The 25,068-nt window shown below is 44.5% G+C and overlaps 1 long non-coding RNA gene and 1 pseudogene across 2 annotated transcripts; one reads left to right on the plus strand and one right to left on the minus strand.

Annotated features, from left to right (window-relative positions):
• Positions 1-1,162: 1,162 nt before the first annotated feature.
• On the plus strand, positions 1,163-22,273 carry LOC140185411 (uncharacterized). Of its 2 annotated transcripts, none has more exons than XR_011882616.1 (3): positions 1,163-1,594; positions 11,677-11,818; positions 21,845-22,273. It is a non-coding gene; the product is annotated as an uncharacterized lncRNA (long non-coding RNA). The 2 variants fall into 2 exon arrangements; XR_011882617.1 differs by lacking the exon at positions 1,163-1,594 and adding an exon at positions 6,569-6,757.
• LOC140185281 (zinc-binding protein A33-like) lies at positions 11,628-24,009 on the minus strand (annotated as a pseudogene).
• Between the last annotated feature and the right edge of the window lie 1,059 nt (positions 24,010-25,068).

Below are 25,068 nucleotides of genomic sequence, written 5' to 3' on the forward strand. Positions count from 1 at the left end.
CCCTCTGCCAACTAACCTGTCAAGCCGAACGACAATATAATCCTACACAGGAATAAAAACTTAAAATGTGCAGGTTTCCTGAATAGATATAACATTGGAAAACTTTGACAAATGAGAAGTAAACTTCTTAAAGTCGTGACCACTATAAATCAGAGTTCTCGCATTTCATTGCAATATTTTAATCCTGTTATGTATGTTCACAAGTAGACTGGGATAGAGACACCCCACCCAACAAATCTTCATTTTTAAAGCCTCCAACAAAACACCAGTTACACCAAGATACCTTTCTGCAGCTTTCACAATAATTTTAATTTACTCAGTAGGATGGGATGCCTGAGCAGTACAATTCACCACATCATTTATAAACATCACAAACTTCATTTTATCCGGCAGTGAAGTATCTTTGGTGGGAGAACTGTGATGCTGGCATATCCACTGACGTCACAGTCTGTGCTCTGACTGGGAACACTTTATCCAGTTTACCTGCTCTGCTTGCTGTACTTGTCCATAACAGGCCCTTCTGCTCCTTGTGTTGTTCTGAACCAACTGAACCGGACATTTCATGCCTTACTAAACCAATCCCTCTGCCTACACAAGGAACACATCCCTGTATTCTCCACACATTCAGGTGGTATCTAATAGACTCCATCACATCTGCCTCCACCACCACCCCTGATATTCATTCCAGACACCCGTCACTATGAGTATAAAAAACAAAACTTGAAACACAAATCTCCCTTACAATTCTGAGTCAGGTTTTTAACATCTTTTATAACTGTTTTTTTTAAGCAGCAGCTGTGCCGAGAAAAGATGCAAAATTACACTAAATTACAAAATTCATAAATAGTGCAAAAAGGACCAATGAGGTAGTTTTTTTCTCTTTTCTCCTGAAGTGCATGCCCTCAGGTATTAGACATTTCCTCCATAGAGATCAAAATACGGGTTGTCCACTCTGTCTGTGCTTCTCACGTTCCTGTAAACGTCTGTCAGACCTCCCTCAGCCTCAGCCGCTCCAGAGAAACTAGATCTCGAGATTGTCCATTCTCACTTTATCCAGGCAGCATCCTGTTTAGCCTCTTCCACTCACCATCCAAAACCTCCGCATTATTCCTACATTAGAATGCAATTCTCCAGATGCAACATTACTGCCTGACACTGGAACCAGTATCTGGAGTTGTGAACTCGGATTCCAAGTTCCCTCAGTAGATCAATACTGTCCAATCCCGCCCCATGAATATAACCGCAAAGGGGTAATGCTGAGCCTTTATAACACTCTAGTCAGACCACACTTGGAGTATTGTCAATAGTGTTGGGCTCCATATCTCAGAAAGGATCGGTCGTCATTGGAGAGAGTCCAAAAGAGGTTCAAAAGGATGATTTTGGGAATGAAGTGGTTAACATATGAAGAGCATTTGGCAACTTTGAGCATGTACACCCTGGAATTCTGAAGAATGCAGAGGGGATCTCATTGAAACCTGTTGAATGATGAAAGGACCAGATAAGGTGGATGTGGAGAGGATGTTTCCGATGGTGGGGCTATCAAAATCCAGAGGGCACAGCCACAAAAAATGAGGGTCCACCTTTTCAAACAGAGGTAAGTTTATAGTTTTTTATTAGACAGGGAGTATTGGATCTGTGGAATGCTCTGCACAGACTGCGGTAGAGGCCAAGTCTGTGGGTATATTTAAGGCAGAAGTTGATTGTTTCCTGATCGGTCAGGGCATCAAAGGATATGGTGAGAGGTCAGGTGTATGGAATTGAGTGTGATCCGGGATCAGCCATGACAGAAAGGCAGCAGACTCGATGGGGTGAATGGCTTAATTCTGCTCCAATTACTTATGGTCTTATGGACACAAACCCCCTTAATCATGATGAATCTCCTCTGCAGTCTTCCAGCACTAAACATCCTTTGTATGGAAAGCTAAGAAGAACTGAATACAACTTTTCAAGAACTTTGGCAAGTCAGGCACCATCTATTGGGGGGAATGGAGTCGATGTTTGGGACAGAACCTCTCTCTTACAGCACTGACACAGACCTTTCGGCCCAACCTTTCCATGCTGTACTGCGGTACACTTAAACAAATCCCTCTGCCTGTCTTTGACACAGAACATAGAAATCTACAGCACATTACAGGCCCTTCAGCCCACAATGTTGTGTCGACCATGTAACCTACTCTAGAAACTGCCTAGGAGTTCCCTATCGTATAGCCGTCAATTTTTCTAAGCTCCATGTGCCTATCTAAAAGTCTCTTACAATACCCTATTGTAACTGCATCTACCACCATTGTTGGCAGTGCAGTATGACTTGGATAGTTTAGGTGAGTGGGAAAATTCATGGCAGATGCAATTTAATGCGGATAAATGTGAGGTTATCCGCTTTGGTGGCAAAAACAGGAAAACAGATTATTATCTGAATGGTGGCCGATTAGGAAATGGGAAGGTGCAACGAGACCTGGGTTTCATTGTACACCAGTCATTGAAAGTGGGCATGCAGGTACAGCAGGCGGTGAAAAAGGCGAATGGTATGCTGGCATTTATAGCGAGAGGATTCGAGTACAGGAGCAGGAAGGTACTACTGCAGTTGTACAAGGCCTTGGTGAGACCACACCTGGAGTATTGTGTTCAGTTTTGGTCCCCTAATCTGAGGAAAGACATCCTTGCCATAGAGGGAGTACAAAGAAGGTTCACCAGATTGATTCCTGGGATGGCAGGACTTTTATATGATGAAAGACTGGATCGACTAGGCTTATACTCATTGAAATTTAGAAGATTGATGGGGGATCTTATTAAAACATATAAAATCCTAATGGGATTGGACAGGCTAGATGCAGGAAGATTGTTCCCGATGTTGGGGAAGTACAGAACGGGGGGGGGGGGTCACAGTTTGAGGATAAAGGGGAAGCCTTTTAGGACCGAGATTGGGAAAAACTTCTTCACACAGAGAGTGGTGAATCTGTGGAATTCTCTGCCACAGGAAGCAGTTGAGGCCAGTTCATTGGCTATATTTAAGAGGGAGTTAGATATGGCCCTTGTGGCTAAAGGGATCAGGGGTATGGAGAGAAGGCAGGTACAGGGTTCTGAGTTGGATGATCAGCCATGATCATACTGAATGGCGGTGCAGGCTTGAAGGGCCGAATGGCCTACTGTACCTATTTTCTATGTTTTTCTATGTTTCTATTCCAGACACCATCCACACTCTGTGTGAAAAACTTAACCCCTGACATCCCCCTTGTACCGACTTCCAAGCACCTGAAAACTATGTCCCCTCCTGTTAGTCATTTCGCTCCCTCTTTCATATCCACATTCCTTTTGTAGTGAGGTGACCAGAGTTGAACACAGTACTGCAAGTGCGGACTGAATGTCTCCTAATATAGCTTCACCATTCCCTCACAGCTCTTGAACTCAGTCCCACGGTTGATGAATCCATCACACCAGACGCCTTCTTAACAACACTGCCAACCTGTACAGCAGCTTTGAGTGTCGTATGGACACGGACCCCAAGATCTCTCTGACCCTCCACACTGCCAAGAGTCTTACCATTAATGTTATATTCTGTGTTCAAAACTGACCTGTCAAACTGATCCGCTTCACACGTATCTGGGTTGAACTCCATCTGCCACTTCTCAGCCCAGTTCTGCATCCTATCTATTTTCCGCTGTAATCTCTAACAACCCTCCAGACTCTCCACAACACCCCCAACTTTTGTGTCATCAAGTCAAGTCGCTTTTATTGTCATTTCGACCATAAACTGCTGGTACAGTACACAGTAAAAACAAAACCATGCTCCTCCAGGACCCTGGTGCTACATGAAACAACACAAAACTACACTAGACTGTGTGAGACAGCACAAGGCTACACCAGACTACGTAAAACAACATAAAAACTGCACTAGACTACAGCCCTGCACAGCACTACATAAAGTGCACAAAACAGTGCAGGGCAGTACAATAATTAATAAACAAGACAATAAGCACAGTAGAGGACAAATTACAATATAATAATAAATGATGTAGATGTCAGTCCAGACTCTGGGTATTGAGCAGTCTGATGGCTTGGGGGAAGAAACTGTTGCACAGTCTGGTCGTGAGAGCCCGAATGCTTCGGTACCTTTTGCCAGATGGCAGGACGGAGAAGAGTTTGTGTGAGGGGTGCAATAGACAATAGGTGCAGGAGTCGGCCCTTCGGCCCTTCGAGCCAGCACTACCATTCACTGTGATCATGGCTGATCATCCACAATCAGTACCCCATTCCTGTCTTCTCCCCATATTCATTGACTCCGCTATCATTAAGAGCTCTATCTAACTCTTTCTTGAAAGCATCCAGAGAATTGGCCTCCATTGTCTTCTGAGGCAGAGCATTCCACAGATCCACAGCTCTCTGGGTGAAAATATTTTTCCTCAACCCCGTTCTAAATGGTCTACCCCTTATTCTTAAACTGTGGCCCTGTTCTGTACTCCCCAACATTGGGAACATGTTTCCTGCCTCCAGTGTGTCCAATCCCTTAATAATCTTATATGTTTCAATCAGATCCCCTCTCATCCTTCTAAATTCTAGTGTATACAAGCCCAGTTGCTCCAATCTTTCAACATATGACAGTCCCGCCATACCGGGAATTAACCTTGTGAACCTACGCTGCACTCCCTCAGCAGCAAAAATGTACTTCCTCAAATTTGGAGACTAAAACTGCACACAATACTCCAGGTGTAGTCTCACCGGGGCCCTGTACAACTGCAGAAGGACCTCTTTGCTCCTATACTCAATTCCCCTTGTTATGAAGGCCAACATGCCATTAGCTTTCTTCACTGCCTGCTGTCCTGCATGCTTGCTTTCAGTGACTGATGTACAAGAACACCCAGATCTTGTTGTACTTCCCCTTTTCCGAACTTGACAACATTCAGAGCATAATCTGCCTTCCTGTTCTTGCCACCAAAGTGGATAATCTCAAATTTATCCGCATTAAACTGCATCAGCCACGCATCTGCCCACTCACCCAACCAGTCCAAGTCACACGGCATTCTCATAACATCCTCCTCACATTTCACACTGCCACTCAGCTTTGTGTCATCTGCAAAGTTGCTAATGTTACTTATAATCCCTTCATCTAAACCATTAATGTATATTGTAAATAGCTGCGGTCCCAGCACCGAGCTTTGCGGTACCCCACCAGTCACTGCCTGCCATTCTGAAAAGGACCAGTTAATCCCTACTCTTTGTTTCCTGTCTGCCAACCAATTTTCTATCCATGTCAGTACCCTACCCCCAATACAATGTGCTTTAATTTTGCCCACTAATCTCCTACGTGGGACCTTATCAAAGGCTTTCTGAAAGTCCAGGTACACTACATCTACTGGCTCTCCCTTGTCCATTTTCATAGCTACACCCTCAAAAAATTCCAGAAGATTAGTCAAGTGTGATTTCCCCTTTGTAAATCCATGCTGACTCAGACCAATCCTGTTACTGCTATCCAAATATGCTGCTATTTCATCTTTTATAATTGACTCCAGCATCTTCCCCACCACTGATGTCAGATTAGCTGGTCTATAATTCCGATTTCTGTCTCCCTCCTTTCTTAAAAAGTGCGATAACATTAGCTACCCTCCAATCCACAGGAACTGATCCTGAATCTATAGGACATTGGAAAATGATTACCAATGCGTCCACGATTTCTAGAGCCACCTCCTTAAGTACTCTGGGATGCAGACCATCGATTCTGGGGATTTATCACCCTTCAGTCCCATCAGTCTATCCAACACCATTTTCTGCCTAATGTGAATTTCCTTCAGTTCCTCCGTTACCTTAGGTCTTCCGGCCACTATTACATCTGGGAGATTGTGTCTTCCCCAGTGAAGACAGATCCAAAGTATCTGTTCAATTCGTCTGCCATTTCTTTATTTCCATAATAAATTCACCCGTTTCTGTCTTCAAGGGCCCAACTTTGGTCTTAATTAATGTTTTCCTCTTCACATATCTAAAAAGCTTTTACTATCCTCCTTTATATTCTTGGCTTGCTTACCTAATCTTTTCTCCCCGTTTTGCCTTTTTAGGTATCTTCTGTTGCTCTTTAAAAGTTTCCCAATCCTCTGGCTTCCCCCTCATCTTTGCTATGTTATACTTCTCTTTTATTTGTATACTGTCCTTTACTTCCCTTGTCAGCCACCGACGCCCCTTACTCCCCTTCGGATCTTTCTTCCTCTTTGAATGAACTGACCCTGCACCTTCTGTATTATTGCCAGAAATACCTGCCACTGGTGCGTGGGGCCCTTCACAATACTGTTAGCTTTGCGGGGCAGCGTGTGGTGTAAATGTCTGTAATCAGCGGGGCCTTCTGGGAGTTGTAGTCATACCCCTCGTCTCCTCGCTTCCTCCCTGCAAAGACATTTTTCCTCAGCTGCCGCAAGCTTTGCCGGAACGGACTGACTGAAGCGACGAAGGGGAACCGCGCCCGTCCTTGTGGACGCCGAGTCCGGCGACCATCGACAGCAGCGACTCGCTGAACTTCGCCATGGCCATGGAGCGGAAGAGCAGGGGCGGAACATGGGGCAGATTTCCACCAGCCTATCGTAGCGCAGACCCGCCACTAACGCCTGCTTTCAGTGGCTACAGTGGATGTCGGTCAAATGAGAACTCAGACGGTGATTAGTTAATATGAACGTCAGTCAGCCTTCTGTCCTGACGCGCTTGAGTTTGGATTCACTGTATATCGGGGACTGGAAGCCCATATATTTGAATGAGTTTGGTAAAGCAAATTGGGAGAAATGTAAGTTTTTATGTGACGATGCATCAGTCTCCGAGTAACACTATTAATAATAGAAGGGCACAGGCCGTGATGAGGAAGGCGGTGATTTACTGGAATTATATTGAGATAATATTTGAAGGGATATTAAACTTGGAGATGTTTGCGATGTGGTTAAGGAAATGGGGGGATTTGAAATGATCATATTATTCCAGTGTTGATTAATGAGGGCAAAATGATTGTGACTGAAACAGGGGAGGTTGTGTTACTGGCTGGGTCATTTGCTGTCATTCAAAATCAAGACCATTTAAGTGAAGAAGTTAAACAATGTAGGGATATGTTTTTCAGTGAATAAATACCCTGATGTGTTGGAACCCAGTCATAGTATCACTGATGTAGAGTTTTCTTTGCAGAAATTTAAGAAATCTATTATTAATTCAGGTCAGGCACCCCAGGAAAGTGTGATATATGTAATTGTAATTCTCTCTTGTGAAAATATTAAATTTTTGAATTCTGTTTGGAGATCAGGCCATCTTCTTCCCTCATGCAATATGGCAGCAGTTGTGCCTGTTCTGAAACCTGGGAGATCCCCGTCTGATCCTTCTCGTTTTGGGCCTATATCGTTAATGTCTCATTCATGTAAACTGATGGAATGTATGGTAATTGAGTGCTTGAGTTATATTTTGGAAAAGAGAGGTGATATAGCATTTTATCAGAGTGGATCTTGGAAGGGCAGAAAAACATTAGATTCAGTTTTAGATTTGGAAGATGATATTAGGAAAGCACAGTTAAATAAAGATGTTGTAATAGCAGTATTATTTGCTATTGTTACCACATATGATATGTTATGGACGGAAGGACTTTTGATCAAATTTTGGAGATTAGGAATGAGGGGAGATTGCATAATTTATCTGAGTTTTTTATTTGGACGGACTGTGCAGGAATGGGTGGGCACATGATATGAAATTATATGATTAAATTCTTGAGGAATAGTCTGTCATAAGTTTTCCAGACATGCGGATGGATAAAAAACTGACATGGAAGCACCCTATCAGTAAAATAATTTATATGTGTGGCTATCCTAGGGTGCAACAGGAAAATCTTTGTTGATTTTCTATATTTGTTTAATTCAATCTGTTCTTGATTCTGGCTATGTGGCTTAAGGATCAGCTTCATCTTCAACTTTATTCTGTTTGGGTGTGATACCAGCACAGGCTTTAAGATTGTGTTGTGGTGCAGAAAGGTCGTCTCCTGTTTCGGCTTTACTGGTTGAACTGGGACAATTGTCCTCACAATGACAGAGGGTGAAGTTGCTGTTAACATACTGGATTAATTTGAGAGGTAAAGAAATATCATCATGTTAAAGGTGTGCTAGAGGACTGTTGGGAACATCACAAGAAGAATGTTTTTAGTTTTGGGTGGCTGGGTTCTTATCAAGCTGGGAATATGGGTGTATTGGATGATACAACATGTCCCACTGTAGCTTCCTCTGTAGCACCAGCTTGTTTTTCCAATGACTTCAGTTGATGTTCGGTAACACAATAGGATTATGTTCTGCCTGAGAGTCTGCTGGTTCATCGGTATATTAATGAAAGTTGTTATCATACGGTAACCATTTTTATAGATGGATGAAATGATAATTTAACTGGGAATGTTGGTGTGGCTGTTTTCTTTCTTTGTGTCTGAATTGCAGGTAATGATAAAGAAATGACTTACCAGCCACTAATCAGTAAACGAAGCATAATTCATTGTCATCCTTTTAGGCTTACAGTGGGTGGAAGAAATTGGTCCGTGCAAATTTGTAATTTCTTCAGAATCCTTTTCGGTTTTGATAAGACTTAAAACAGGTTATTCTAGCAGTAGGTCAGATTTGCCTTTAGAAACTCATCAAACAGTATTTCATATACAAGGTTTGGTTCATATGTCTACACATTATGGATCCTGCACAGCGCACTGTTAAGGGAAATGATCAGGCTGACTGTTTAGCAAAAACACCTGTTAAAAGTTCAGCTGTGGAAATCAACCTTCCACTTAGCAAATCAGAAGCTAAGGGTTAAGAATTAGTGGCTTATGGCAAGACTTGTAAGATAATGGACACAAGGACAGACACCTTTACAGAATACATAAACCTGTTGGGTTTATAGAAGAAGGCCTGAAAACAAGAAGGGGGAAGGAATTATATTGACAGAACTTGGAATTGTCCACACTATGCTTAATTATACCTTGTATCTAATTGCAAAACTTCATTCTGTGTCATGTACATTTTGACATTATGAAACTGTTAAACACATACTATTTCAGCCTGAAGCGTATCAGGCTGAAAGATCAATTGCAGTCTCAGTATGAACTTTGGGGGCCAGATGGGAGTGACGTTAAGCTAATTCACAGCATTTACTGGGAAAAGGCATGTAATAATGGTAATGTCACAATTGTAATGAGGGATTTCAATATGCAAGGGGATTGGGAAAATCAGGTTGGTGTCAGATCACAAGAGAGGGAACTTGTTGAATGCCTACGAGACGGCTTTTCAGAGCAGCTTGTGCTTGGACCGACTTGGGGAAAGGTCACCCTTCATTGGGTGTTGTACAATAACCCTGACCTTATTCAGGAGCTTAAAGTAAAGGAACCCATCAGAGGCAGTGATCATAATATAATTGAATTCATACTGCAATTTCATAGGGAGAAGCTTAAGTCACATGTATCAGTCTCACAATCGAATAAAGGGAATTACAGAGGCATGAGAGAGGTGAATTGGCGGAGGATACTGGTGGGAGGACGGTGAGCAGAGGTGGCTGAAGTATCTGGGAATAGCTCACAAGGTGCAGGATAGACATGTCCCACAGAAGAAGTTCTCAAGTGGCAGGGGTAGGCACCCGTGGCTGACAAGGGAAGTTAGGGACTGCTTAAAACCTGAGGAAATGTCATATAAGGTAGCACAAGTGAGTGGGATGCTGGATTATTGGATTCTTTGAAAATCCAAAAAAAGGCAACTAACAAGCAATAAGAACGTTAAAGATGAAATATGAGGCAAATGAGCCAATAATAAAATAAAGCTGGACACTCAGAGTTTTTTTTCCCAGTTAAATAAGGAGTGAAACGGAGACGAGAGTTGCCATTGGACGACTGGAAAATGATGCTGATGGGGGACGAAGAAATGGCAAATGAACTTAATGAATACTTTGCAACAATCTTCACTGTGGAAGACACAACAGGATTGAGTGACTTTGCTGTTACAAAGGAAAAAGTGCTGGACAAACTCAAAGGTCTTAAGGTGGATGAGTCATCTGGACCAGATGGACTACATCCCAGAGTCCTCAGGGATGTTGAAGAGATAATGGATGCATTGGTCACGATCTTTCAAGAATCACTTGATCCTGGCATGGTCCAGGAGGACTGGAAAATAGAAAATTGCACATTTCAGAAGGGAGAAAGGCAAAAGAAAGGAAATTATAGGCCAGTTAACCGAACCGCAGTAGTTGGGATAGTATTGTAGTCTTTTTTTGAGGAGGAGTTTTCAAGGTATTTGGAGACTGATGATAAAATAAGTCAATGTCAGCATGATTTCTGTGAAAGAAAACCGGGCCTAACAAACCTTTAGAGGTCTTTGAGGAAGTGAAGAGGAGGGTGGACAAATGAGAGGCAGTGGATATCATTTACTTGGATTTTCAGAAGGCCTTTGATAAGGTAGCACACACGAGGCTGCTGAACACGATAAAATCCTATGGTATTACAGGAAAGATACTGGCATGGACAGAGGAATGGCTGACAGGCAGGAGGCAGCGAGTGGGAATAAATAGGGCTTTTTCAGGTTGGCTGCCAGTGACTAGTGGTGTTCCTCAGGGGTCAGTGTTGGGACTGCTACATTGTTTGTCAGTGATTTAGATAATGTAATTGATGGCTTTGTGGCAAAGTTTGTGGATGATGCAAAGAAAGGTGCAGGGGTAGGTAGTAGTGAGGAAGCAATACGATTACAGCAGGACTTGGACAAATTGGAAGAAGTGTTAAAAACATGGCAGATTGAATACAGTGTTGGGAAATATATGATCATGCATTTTGATCCAAGGAATAATATTACTCAGTATTATTTAACTAGACAGAAAATTCACAGGTGCCAGGGACTTAGGAGTTCTCCTGCAAGAGTCCCAGAAGGTTATTTCATATTTTGAGTCTGTGATAAAGAAGGGAAATGCAATGCTGGCTTTTCTCTGAAGGGGAATAGAATATTTAAGCAAGGAAATAATGCTGAGCATTTATAAGACACAAGTTAGGCTGTACTTGGAGTTTAATCAACGTTTTGGGTCCCATATCTTAGAGAGGAAAGGGGAGTCTCATTGAAACCTACCGAGTGTTGAACGGACTAGATAGAGTGGATGTGGAGAGGTTGTTTCATGTGGTGGGGATACCCAGACTAGAGGACACAGTCTCAACATTGAGGGGACCTTGTGAACAGAGGTCAGGAGGAATATTTTTAGCCAGAGAGTAGTGACCCTGTGGAATACTCTATCACAGACTGCGGTGGAGGTCAAGGCTGTGGGTATATTTAAGGCGGAGGTTGATCATTTCCTGATCGATCAGGCCATCAAAATACATGGAGAGAAGGCAGGTGTATGGGGTTGAGTGGGATCCGGGATCAGCCATGATGGAATGGCGGGGCGGAGTCGATGGGCTGAACGGTCTAATTCTGCTCCTGTGTGTTATGGTCTGACCAAGATTCACCCTGACCACCCTCCCCCAGTCAGCACCGCCCCCACTTGTCCCATTTAACCTGTCTCAGTGAAGGTGGACTTTAGGACCCGGGGGAGCTCAGGACCCGCCGCCCCGCGGCTGCTGCTGAATCTGCGGTGTTTCTGTTCCGTTGTCGGATGCGGTGAACGAGTTAAAATTAACGGATCGATAATTCTCATCTCGTGTTTATTTCACTCTCCGCACATTTATATTTACAGGGACTTTACTCCTGACACCGGTCCCAGGACCCGACCCGATTACAGACCCGGAGCGGAACCGGAGCAGATTCTCAGCCACTGGTTTACATTCCGAGGCCAGAAGAGAGGATAAAGTTTCCCCGTGAATTTATTCCCAGTGAAGGTGTGGAGATGGGACTTGGTCTCCGCGTTGTAAAATGAAACTGTCCCGGACTGGTAACTGAGATAAACTCCCACCCTCCCGGGGATGGGACCGGCAGGGAGACGGGGCCCAGGGGAGGGGAACACGTCACAATCCCGATGTAACACGTCACCATCCCGCCCGATGACCCAGAATCCGGTCTCCGGTCTCAGTCTGACCCATCCCTTCCTGTCCACAGACTCTGCGGCAACTCCCAGACACCAGAACCGATTCCCCGTCACCTCCACCTCCCAGTAATGAATACCCGATGTGAATCCCTCCGATCCCAGCACACAAGCCCAGACTGTGAATCTCTTCCCGGTGTCAGGGAGATTCTTCAGGGTCCGGGTCCATCTCACACTCTTCCGATCCTCAGACACCTCGAGACACGGATTCGCCGTTTCCACATCCAGGGTGACAGAGACTGGGGGGAGAAGCAGAGAATTAGAGAGTCCCCGGGGATCGGGGGGAGACTGGGGCAGCGCTGCCCCGGGGATCGGGGGGAGACTCGGTCAGCGCGGCCCCGGGGACCAGTGGAAAGGCCGCTAGGCCTCAGGCGCAGTCGGATGGCCGACAGGAACCTTTCCCGAGGTTTGAAAGACGAAAGCGGATGGACAACTAAAGTCTCCCCAAGGGTTTCCGCTGGACGGAGAGCAGAGATTTCCCGATCAAACAGACACAAAATGCTGGAGGAACCGAACGGGTCAGGCAGCATGTGTGGAGAGAGATGGACAGTCTACATTTCAGGTCGACATCTTCCCTCATGAACGGAAATACATAGGGGAGATAAACAGCAGAAACTAGAGCGGGATAGGGATGGATTAAGATGGGCAGGGGCTGGGTGACTGGATTATCAGGAGGTCACAGAGTTTCTTCGGCCCAACTTGTTCGTGCCGAGCAGCTTCCTTTAATGAGCTAGTCCCATTTGTCCATTATTCCTTTCACCTTTCTTATCCACGTACCTGCCAAGATCTATTTTAAAACATTCTCCCTGTACCCATCTCTACAGTTGACCAAGGGCCCCCTGTAAACAGAGATAACCCTCTTCCCCTTCCACTTTATCTTTTCCGTTACTGATTTTTCACCTGGAGCCTACCAGCCTTCTCCTTCCCACCCGCCCCCCCCCCACCTTCTTTATTGGGCCTCTGCCCCTTCCCTCTACATCCTGACGAAAGGTTTCGGCCTGAAACGTGAACCGATCTTTTCCACGGATGCTGCCCGACCTGCTGAGTTCCTCCAGTATGTTGTGAGTGTTGCTTTAACTCTCTTCCCTGTCCACTGTACCATGAATTTTAGTGTCACCCATAAACCTACTAATTATGTCACCTACATTATCATCCAAATCATTAGTATGATTGACAAACAACCGCGGCCCCAGCACCGACCTCTGCAGGTCACAGGCCTCCAGTCCTCTGTGTTTAAGAGACACTTGGACAGACACTTCAATAGGCAAGGCACAGAAGGAGACTGACCTAATGCTGGCCAATGCGATGAATGTAGATGGGTAAATAGGTCAGCACAGAGGTGATGGGTCGAAGGGCACATTTCAATGCTGTACGGCGATGGCTCTGTGAACTGAATGGATAAGAACCCCCAAACCCCTTCCCCCGACGGGTGCTGAGAATTCCAAACAGACAGTGACCCCTGACCCTTGACTCCTCAGACAGGGAAACATCCTGGCTGCATCCTTGCTGCCAGTTGACTCCTGAAAGAATTTTGTGCTTCCCTGAGATCTCGTCTCATTCTTCTGAACAGGGAACAGGGAACAGAGAACATAGAACAGTACAGCACAGGAACAGGCCCTTCATTCAATGTTAACATTCATTTGTGAGTGGGGAGTGTGAAGATTCGAGACAGTAAAGGGAGTGATAACAGGAACCAGTAGGGGAGAGATGAATGGCAGATTGAACCAGAGCCAGGTGAGGGAGGGATGCAAAGCCTGTGGGCAAACTGTGTGCATAGACGTAACGAGTAGCTGGAGGGGGACAAAGATGGAGATGAGGATCCATTTGTCCCCTTTCCCACAACCCCATCACCCGCAGCCCCTCATTAGGACAGGGGAAGTATTTGCAGGGACCCTTAAACAACACGGGTTCTGATGCAGGGTTTCATCCCAAACTGTCAACTCCAGTCTTTGTTGTTCTGCAATTATCACTGCTTGTGTCCCCTTCCAATCTACTTTGCCCAGCAACTCCCTCAAGCCTCTGCAACTAACTTTACTCCTCTCTGACTCATCTCCCTTTCCATCTCATGATACATCTGACTTTATCTCCCTGTCAAACTCTGGCGTGAATTCTATCATTTTATGATCACTGCTTCCTAACAATTTTTTTACCTTAAGCTCGCAAATCATATCTGGTTCATTATAAAAATCCCACTCCAGAATTGCCTTTCTCCCATCGGGCTCAACCACAATCTGTTCTAAAAAGCCATCTTGGGGGCATTCTACAAATTTCCTCTCCTGGAATGCAGCACAACATGATTTTCCCAATCTACATGCTGTTGAATCCCCCCATTCCGACCTTCACTGTGCCCTTTTTCCATCTCCTGGTGTGATTTGTATCCCATTTCGATCCAGGCTACTATTTGGAGGGCTGTATATAATTACCATCAGGGTCTTTTTACCCTTGCAGTTTTTTAACTCTACCCACAATGACTCAACATCTTCCAATCGTATGTCACCTCTCTCTAAGGATTTCATTTCACTTTTTGCCAACAGACCCTCCCCATCCCCTCTGCCTACCTGCCTGTCCTTTGAATACAAGGTGTATCCTTGGATGTTGGGCTTCAACCAGCATCTCCTTTCAGCCACAACTCAGTGACGCCAACAAAGTTATACCTGCCAATCTCTACCTGTGCTACAACATCATCTACCTTATTCCGTATGCTGGAGCATTCAACTATAACACCTTCAGTCCTGTATTCATCAGCCTATTCGACACTGTCCACAGGAACTTAAGCAAGGTCTTTGATGTCAATTACAGACCACACTGGGGGTATTCTCTGCATTTCCGCTTCCCTGAATATGAGGAAAAATAGAAACATAGAAAACCTACAGCAAAATACAGGCCCTTCGGCCCACAAAGCTGTGCTGAACATGCCCCTACCTTAGAACTACCTAGGCTTTACCCATGGCCCTCTATTTTTCTAAGCTCCATGTAGCCATTCAAGAGTCTCTCAAAAGACCCTGTCGTTTCCGCCTGCACCACCACTACCGGCAGCCCATTCCGCGCACTCACCACTCTCTGCGTGAAAAAAACTTGGACAGGTACATAGATGGGAAATGGTTAGAGGGATATGGGCAAATACACACAAACGGGACATGCTCAGGAAGACATCTTAGTCTTGCAGATGGATGAGTGGGTCGTTGGTTAAACATCCATCAAACCCTCCCAGATCATCATCCTGAGCAATCTCACCCCGGAGTCTGTCTGTGAACTGTTGATGTGACGTCACATCAGAGGGCAGCTCAATGCCTCAGAAAGACTGGGTAAGGAGCACAGATTTCATTCCTAAATGGGAATTTGTGCCTGTCTCTTTGACCGTGTGTCACACTCTGATATTATGTGTGTGTTTATGTGTTGATTGTGGTAAATATCAGTGTGTTTGTGTGTACACATTGAGGGAGAGTGTGCACATTGAAATATTTGTATGTCACTGTGTGTCATCACATGTCTGGTGTGTGCTGACAATGTGTGACAAGTGTGAGTTGTTTAAATAAGTAAATTACCGTGTCTGAAGAGAATAGTTTCCAGGTTACTGAGGGAAATAACAACGTACATTGCTGAGACTCTGACTACAATCTGCCAATTCCTCTTGTGTATGTGTGTGGGGGAGTTTTGCCAGGCCGGTTATGCTGTGTGTGCTTCTCCCGAAATGAAATCTTGAAAAATGTCAATGCTGGTTGGTGTGTCTGGGCTCATTCTCACAATGCTTCAATGTAGTGGTTTGATAACCATAAGACCATAAGATATAGGAGCAGAATTAGGCCATTTGGCCCATCGAGTCTGCTCCACCATTCAATCATGGCTGATCCTGTTTCTCTCCTCCTCAACCCCACTCCCCGGCCATCTCCCCACAACGTTTGATACTGTGTTCAAACTCTGTTTCTAAATAGACACGCCTTTATCGTGAGGCTGTGCCCTCTTGTCCTAGACTCCCCCACCATGGGAAACATCCTTTCCACATCTTCTCTGTCTTGGCCTTTCAACATTCAAAAGGTTAAAATGAGATTCCCCCCTCATCTTTCTAAATTCCAGTGAGTACAGGCACTGAGCTATCAAATATTCCTCATATGATAACCCTTTCATTCCCGGAACCATCCTTGTGAACCTCCTCTGAACACTCAACTATACCAGCACATCTTTTCTTAGATGAGGAGCCTAAAACTGTTCACAATACTCAGGGTGAGGCCTCACCAGTGCCTTATAAACCCTCAGCATCACATCCCTGCTCTTGTATTCTAAACCCCTTGAACTGAAACAATGGATTTACCTTTCCCACAAATGACTCTACCTGCAAGTTAACCTTCAGGGTGTTCTGCAGAAGGACCCCCAGGTCCATTTCCATCTCAGATTTTTGGATTTTCTCCCCATTTAAAATAATCTGCATATTATGTCTACTACCAAAGTACATGACCATGAATTTTCCAGCATTGTATATCCTACCAACCAGCCAATGCTCTGACCATACCAATAACATTTCTGTAATACCGTGGGCTCTTAACTTGGTAAGCAGCCTCATGTGTTCAACCTTGTCAAAGGCCTTCTGAAAGTCCAAATATACAACATGCACTACAACCCCTTTATCTACCCTACGTGTAATCTCCTCAAAGAATTCCAACAGGTTTGCCAGGCAAAATATTCCCTAAAGGAAGCCATGCTGACTTTTCCTATCTTGTCCAGTGTCACCTAGTATTCCATAACCTCATAATTAACAATTGACACTAATGTCTTCCCAACCACAGAGGTGAGGCTAACTGGTCTATAATTTCCTTTCTGTTGCGTTCCTCCTTACTTATAGAGTTGAGTGACATTTACAGTTTTCCAGTCCTCTTGCACCACACCAGAGCCCAATGATTTTTGAAAGATCATTTCAAATACCTCCACAATGTCTACCGTTACCTCTTTCAGAACACTAGGGTGCAGTTCATCTGGTCTGAGTGACTTATGTCCCTTTTTGAGCACCTTCTCCCTTGTAACAGTAACTGCACTCACTTCTCTTCCCTCGCACTCTTCAACATCTGGCACAGTGCTACTGTCTTCCACAATGAAGACTGATGCAAAATACTCATTTAGTTCATCTGCCATCTCTTTGTGCCTCGTTATTATATCTTCAACCTTATTTTCTAGTGGTCCTATATCCACTCTCATCTCTATTTTATTTTTTACAATACTTGAAAAACAATATGATATTGTTTGCTCACTTGTTTTACAAAGACAGGTGTGTAAAAAGGGCCCGAAGGATCATTGGAGACCCGAGTCACCCCAACCACAAACTGTGCTGGTTGCTACCGTCTGGGGAATGTACCCTAGCATAAAAACCCCAACAGAGTCCAGGGACAATTCCTTCCACCAGGCCATCAGCCTGCTTACCTCATGCTGAGGTAACTGTATTTCTACGTTATATTGACAAGCATGTTCTACATGTAGTTTATCAGGAAGAGAAGAAGAAGAAAGCCCTTAACTCCGAGTGGAGTCATCGGGATGCTGTCATGATGGCGTTTTTTAAGCCGGCTTTCTTATTCTTACGAGGCCGCGTTGCTAGCTCGACGCTCAACCCAGCACGGATACTGTAAATGGCACATTGAGACGGAGACATAACGTAAAGAATTTTACTGCTCGTTCATATGAAGAATGCAAGTAACAGTCAGTTCAATTCAATTTAATATTTCATTTTTCTCCTCTCAATCATTCTTTCAGTTCCTCTCTGTAGGTATTTAAAAGCTTCCCAATTCTCTGGCTCCTATTAATTTTTACTTTGTTGTGTGCCCACTCTTTTGCATTTACATTAGCTTGTCTTCACTTGTCAGCCATTTTGCCATTTGAGTATTTATTGATTTTTGGAATACGTCTATCCTTCACCTTCCTCATTTTGCCAGAAACTGACACCATTTCTGACAAATATACTTTGGCCAACTCCTTTCTCAGACCACTGTATTTATTTTATCCTCTGATTACTACAACGTCAAACATTACTTTCTGCTGATCAAATTTCAGGTTGAACTCAGTCATCTTGTGAGCATTCTGTCCTAAGGGTTCTTTTACCTAATCACCTCTGGTTCAATACATAACACCCAATCCAGCAGAGCTGTTCCCCGAGTAGGCTCAATGACAAACTGCTCGATAAAACATCACACAGCATTCAACAAATTCACTCTCTTGAGATCCATTACCAACCGGATTTTCCCAATTGTCCTGCAAGTTGAAATCTCCCATGACTATTATAACATTGTCCTTTTCATCAGCCTTTTCTATTTCCAGTTGTAATCGGTGGTCCACATCCAGCTACTGTTGGGATCCTGTATGTGACTGTCATCAGTGTCATTTTTACTTTTGCTGTTCCTTCACTCAATCCACAAGGATTCAATATCTTCCAATCCTATGTCACATCTTTCTACCAATTTACCAGGAGAGCCATGTCACCCCATCACCCTCCCTTCCTATACCACCGATACATTGTGTAACCTTGGACATTCAGCTCCCAACTACAACCATCCTTCAGCCACGATTCAGTGATGGCTACAACACCATACCTGACAATCTGTAATAGTGCAACAAGATCATTCACCTTATTTCTCATACTCCATGCATTGAGATATAACACTTTGTGTAGTGTATCTGCTACCCATTTTATTCTGCATCCCTGATGCACTGATACTCACCCTGCTGGCTGCAATTTTGTCCTTGTACCTGTCCGCCCTATCTGACAGTCTGACTGCATGATATCTTTGCATTTTTACTATCAGTCCTGTCGCTTCACTCGTTCCCAACCCTACCCCCTACAACCAAATTACAGACGATTCTCACTTCAAATTGGAACTTAATTAAACAAGGAGAAATGAATCTTTGTAAGTTTTACCTCGATTAACGGCATCAAGTGTTTCTCTCAGCACTGTGTTTAACAAATAGGGGTGATGGAATTTTTCAAACGGTTGGGCCTCATCTGTCACTGACAATTCCTGGACATCGTCATTAATCCTGTAAATATTAAACTACTTGTTATAAACTGCTAGTTTGAACTATACCGATTTTCAATAAAGAGTATGTCCTACCTCCTGTTCCGACGAGCTTCCTCCTGAAATAAATCAAACATAAATCTGATTAGACTTGGACTTACGGCCCACATCATGAATTTCATCCAAGTCATGACAAGGTGTTGAAAATTCCCACTCCCACAGTAACTCACAAACACAACCAATACAGAACCACTGGTTAAATTACAGGGAAAGTTCCTGAATGTCAGACCATTATTAAGAGGATGAAACTTACAGAGAAGACAGGACAGGTTGTGTATTTTCATCTGGATAGACATTAGGGTGATAAGATGTAGGAATTTAAGATCAATGATGGATTTAATTGTGTGCAGGGGTGAGGGATGTACCTCTATTTATGGGAAGGATTGTGGAAGATGAAGTTCAGATGGATTTTAATAAATCCCAGAAGAAATTTAGTGAAGAGGAACTCGCTGCCATTGGAGTGGTTGAAGCGGAACAGCAGAGATTGAATGTAATGGGAAAACTGTATTGTATCATTTCTTAATGCATGCATTACTAAATGAAAATGAAAGAGGACTACGTGTCTTCATCATCTAAAAAAAAACTGGATAAACACGTGAAGGACCATGGAGTTCAGGGCACTGTTGCTGGGTGTGAGAAGAGAATTCTGAAGCAGGGAAATTGTTAGAGGATGACGGACCGAATGGCCTGTTTATGATGGAGACCGGATGAGATGTACCCCAGGCCACTGTGGGCGGGTGAGGGAGAAGATTGCTGAGCCTCTGGCGATGATCTTTGCATCATCAATGGGGACGGCAGACGTTCCGGAGGATTGGAGGGTTACAGATGCTGTTCCCTTATTCAAGAAAGGTAGTAGAGATAGCCCAGAAAATTATAGACGAGTGAGTCAACTTCAGTGGTTGGTAATTTGATGGAGAAGATCCTGAGAGGCAGGATTTGTCAAAGGCAGTTCGTGCCTTACGACCCTGATTGAATTTTTTGAGGATGTGACAAAACATATTGATGAAGGTAGAACAGTAGATGTAGTGTAAATGGATTTCAGCAAGGGATCCAATGGGACATTGATTTGTGCAACCAGAATTGGCTTGCCCACAGAAGGCAAAGAGTGGTTGTGGACACGTCATATTCTGCATGGAGGTCGGTGACCAGTGGTGTGCCTCAGAAATCTGTTCTGGGACCCCTTCTCTTTGTGATTTTTATAAATGACCTAGATGAGGAAATGGAGGGTTGGGTTAGTAAATTTGCTGATGACACAAAGCTTGGGGGTGTTGTGGATAGTGTGGAGGTCTGTCAGAGTTTACAGCGTGACAGTGATAGGATGCAAATCTGGGCTGAGAAGTGGCAGTTTGGAGTTCAAACCAGATAATGGTGAAATATGATGGCAGACTTTGGTATTAATGGTAAAACTCTTGGCAGTGTGGAGGATCAGAGGGATCCTGGGGTCCCAGTCCATAGGACACTCAAATCTGCTACACAAGTTGACTCTGTGGTTAAGAAGGGATTCGGTGCATTGGCCTTCATCAACCGCGGGACTGAGTTTAGGAGCCGAGAGGTAATCTCACAGCTATGTAAGAGCCTGTTCAGACCCCACTTGGAGTGCTGTGCTCAGTTCTGGTCGCCTCACGACTGGAAGGATGTGGAAACCATAGAAGGGGTGCAGAGGAGATTTACAAAGATGTTGCCTGGATTGGGGAGCATGCCTTATGAGAATAGGTTGAGTGAACTCGGCCTTTTCTCCTTGGAGCGACGGAGAATGAGAGGTGACCTGATAGAGCTGTATAAGATGATGAGAGGCCTTGATCGGAGTCAGAGGCTTTTTCCCAGGGCTGAAATGGCTAGCACGAGAGGACACAGTTTTAAGGTGCTTGGAAGTATGTACAGAGGAGATGTCAGGGGTAATATTTTTACGTAGAGAGTGCTGAATGTGTGGAATGGGCTGCCGACAACGGTACTGGATGCCAATACGATGGGGTCTTTTAAGAGACTCTTGGATAGGCACATGGAGCTCAGAAAGATAGAGGGCTATGGGTAAACCCTAGGTAATTCCTAAAGTAAGGACATGTTGGACTGAAGGGCCTGTATTGTGCTGTAGGTTTTCAATGTTTATATTTCTACGTCTCTAATGTGAAACTTATGTTAAATATTAAAGAAACATTGAATGTTTCCCTAACCTGATGAAAACCAGATATAGAGGATAAGTCTGATGTGTGGGTCACATTCTGTGTTTTCACGGATTGACAGAGAGACCCTCACACCCACCGCACCAAACACACTCACAGCCTGTGACTGGAACTGGGTGCTAATTGGAGATTTAGAGGATATTTAACGTGATAAGTAAGGACACAATCAGCAGCTCTGTGTTATGATCAGAATAAATTATTTCAGAGAAGTTTGCATTCTGTGCTGGATGTACAGAAGTCGTGGAAGTCCAGTTTTGGGACAACAACAACCCTGAATAGATGCATCAATTGTCCAGTGAAAAACAGTTTACTGCCATTTATTAATGCTGTGTGTAGGAGCGACACATCTGTCTTCTGTCTTTGATAGCCCTGTCTGTATTGTTTTCTGTGTTACGTAATTGTTACGGTAACTAGTCACGTGTGTGGGGGCCTGGTAATAGTGAAGGGCATAAGTTACGTATTTGTGCTTTGTTCTGGGCAGTTTTGAGCTGAGGACGGACCAATATCGTATCGTTTGTTGACCGCTCCGTGGCTGATTAATTTATGATTAATTACGCTGATGTTTCATCGCTTCATGATTGTATCTTGCAGATGAAGGACTGAATACATATTTTTGACATTTTGGAAGGTTGTTATTGGAGTGACTGGAGGACTCGTCATACAATCATAACAATGTGTGTGACGTCGCCAACGGCAGCAATTGGCTTGTTAGAATTGGCCGCTGTGCTGTGTTTATTTCAAATATACCACTGTTCATTTAGTGCCCTTTGACAGAAACAAACTGAAATAAAATCCCTCACCTTCAGAAATATCACACTGTCTTTTTGATCCATCTGTTCCTTTAACCCAGTGATTTCCTCCTGAATTAACCTTATATGCTCTTGAATCTCACGAAGATTTTTCTCCATTGGATTGAGAATCCTCTTCTCTTCTTCCTTGAGATCCCTGAGTAAACTCTGCTCTTTCTCAGTGATAATCTGGCGCAGTTCAGCAAACTGGGATGTGACGTGGGACTGAAGGCTGTGTGACTGTTCCTGTCGAATGAAAGGTGAAGATGAATTTACTGTATTGTTATGTGTGTTTCTTTATGACATTAAGGAGACCATTCGGTCCATTAATGTCATGCTAGCTCTGAAACATTCCCATCAACCCCATTCACTTACGTTTTCCTGAAACCTATTCTCCCCATTGACCCATTAACTCCCACCTGATTCACATACACCCTCCCCCACCTTCACAGGGTTAATTGTATTTAACTATTCATGCAGCATGTCCGTGGAATGTGTCTGAAACTGTCGTAGTCACAGGGAGAACATGCAAACTCCACACAGACAGCACCAGAGGTCAGGATCGAACCCAGGTCACTGGAGCTGCGATACTCGGCTATTCTGCATTAAAGGGAGCAAAACTATACAGTAATATCAGAAATTCCACTCAGAAAGCCTCACCCGAACTCCGGAAATCTTCTCGTTCTGTTGCTGCTCCTTTTCCTGGAAGTCTGATTTCATTTTTGTGAGAGAGTCTAATGAAGAATTAAGCTGATCCTGGAAGTCAGAGAGAGAAGGAAATCGAAACAAAGATGGATCATAAGAAACAGGTGATCAAACCCGATCATCACACACAAAATGCTGGAGGAACTCAGTGAGTCAGGCAGCATCTATGCAGGGGAAATAAACACTCGACGTTTCGGGATGAGACCCTTCATTAGGACTGGGAAAGAATGGGGCAGAAGCCAGAATAAAACGGTTGGGGATGAGAACCAGCTGACAGGTGACGGGTGAGACAACGTGAGGGGGAACGTGGGGGAAGGTGATGAAGTGAGAAGCTGAGAGGGGACAGGTGGAAGAAGCAAAGAGCTGAAGAAGGATTCTGATACGAGATGAAAATCGGCCATGGAAGAAACGGGAGGAGCTGGGGCTGTTTGGGGCCCTGAATGGTGATGAGTGAGGAGGTTAGGAGTCAGGTGTAGCACTTGTCCCGCTTCCAGGTGTCAGAGCCAGGAGGGAGATCAGTGGGGAGGAGCGAGTGGATAAGGGCGATACGGTCCGGGGAGCGATTCCTACAGAGAGCGGAGAGTTGTGGGGTGTGGGATGGGCTGTGGGATGGATAGATGCAGGAATCTCGTTGGAGACGGCGGAAGTTGCAGAGAATGATGTGTTGGTTATGGAGGCTCGTGTGATGGCATATAGGAGAAAGGAAATGTGTTAAGTATTACATTAACGTTAGTTTTTACCATATAGATTTTAACAGCTTCTTTAATCGGTTTGAAGCGGTGCTCTCTGTGTTCCTCCGCCACTGCACAGATCACACAGATCAGCGACTTGTCCGTTTCACAAAACAGCTTCAGTTCTTCCTCATGTTCCTCGCAGTGAAGTTTACTTTCCTTCCCTTTCGGATTCAGGTTTAGATTTCGAACTTTTTCAGCCAGATTTGCTAAGGCCCGATTGGCCCTGAGGGTGCGATCAGCAATCTCCTCTCTACATTCCGGACAGGAGTTTCTCTCCTCCCTTTCCCAACACCGTGTTATACAAGAGCGACAGAAGTTGTGTCCACACTCCAGGATAACCGGATCAGTGAAGAAATCCAGACATACAGGACAAATTACCTCCTCGGTTAAACTCTCGGCCGGTGCTTTCGAAGCCATGTTAACTCCCGGCACTTCCTGATTCAGAACGCTTCCGCTTTCGGGGAGCTGCCGATCCCCTGCAGTACCGCGATTGTCCACTACACGCGCTGCAGACGCGGGGGGTGAACATGGTTTTGCTGGATGTGTTCAGTGGAAATTCTGGCCATTTCTATGTTTAGTGTGGGATCAAAAACACATTAAACAGGCAACAGATAAGAAAACGCGGCCATGGACTGTCTAAGCCCGGCTACGAGCGGAGAAGGGTTGGCTATACGGACAGCAACCCCATCTCGTAAAAACCTCGTGCGACAAAAATGTCAACTGAATCTCCAAAGGCCCCATCGCTGCGATCCGGAGGACCTTCACATGGAAGACGATTGAAGTCGTGTGATCATCCTCGGATTGAGGATGAGGAGAAATTTCCCCACCCACAGTGCAGTGAATATTTGGAGTATTCTCCTCAAGTTTTCTAAATTAAAAGGGCTGCTGCTGGCGGCCTGTGCCCTAGTGGGCGTGATGGGCTGAAAAAGCTGAACAGAAATTAAGCCGGAGAGAAGAGCCTGGTTCAGTCTGAGGCAGGGCTCGGGGGGAGTTCTAAAGACATGAGAGACTGCAGATGCTGGAATCTCTGGTGAGAAACATGATGCTGGAGGAACTGAGCGGGTCAGGCAGGATCTATGGAGAGAAATGTGCAATCAACTTTCCGGGTCGAGATCCTTCACCTGGACTTTCTCAACCCGAAATATCGATTGTCCATTTCCCTCCACAGATGCTGCGTGACCCGTTGAGTTCCTCCAGCAGCTCGTTTTTTCTAAAGCTTTCTCCAGGTCTAAAGAGAGTCAGAGTGGAGCGTAAAACGGTGGATTTGTGAACAGTGACGATAACTATTAAATTAGTTCATGTCAGGTGAGTGGGGATGTGGAGAGAATATTGTGCTATGCAGTGGTGATGACCGACCTGTGGCTGCAGGAAAAAGCACAGCACTGGACATTCTACGTCACAGGGTGGAAAATGATATTTGTTTTCGGCGAGGTCCTGATTTCAACAGCCCTTCGTGTGAAAAACTTCGTGACTGAACCCATGTCAGTCCCGTCTCCAACAGAAGCCCAGTCTCCCTCACTCTGGACACAGATCAGATGCTGATACTTCTTTGTATCAAAGTAAGCTTTATATAAATTATTCAGCATGA

The sequence above is a fragment of the Mobula birostris genome, chromosome 20 (genome assembly GCF_030028105.1).
Source record: "Mobula birostris isolate sMobBir1 chromosome 20, sMobBir1.hap1, whole genome shotgun sequence".
NCBI classification, from domain to species: Eukaryota; Metazoa; Chordata; class Chondrichthyes; order Myliobatiformes; family Myliobatidae; genus Mobula; species Mobula birostris.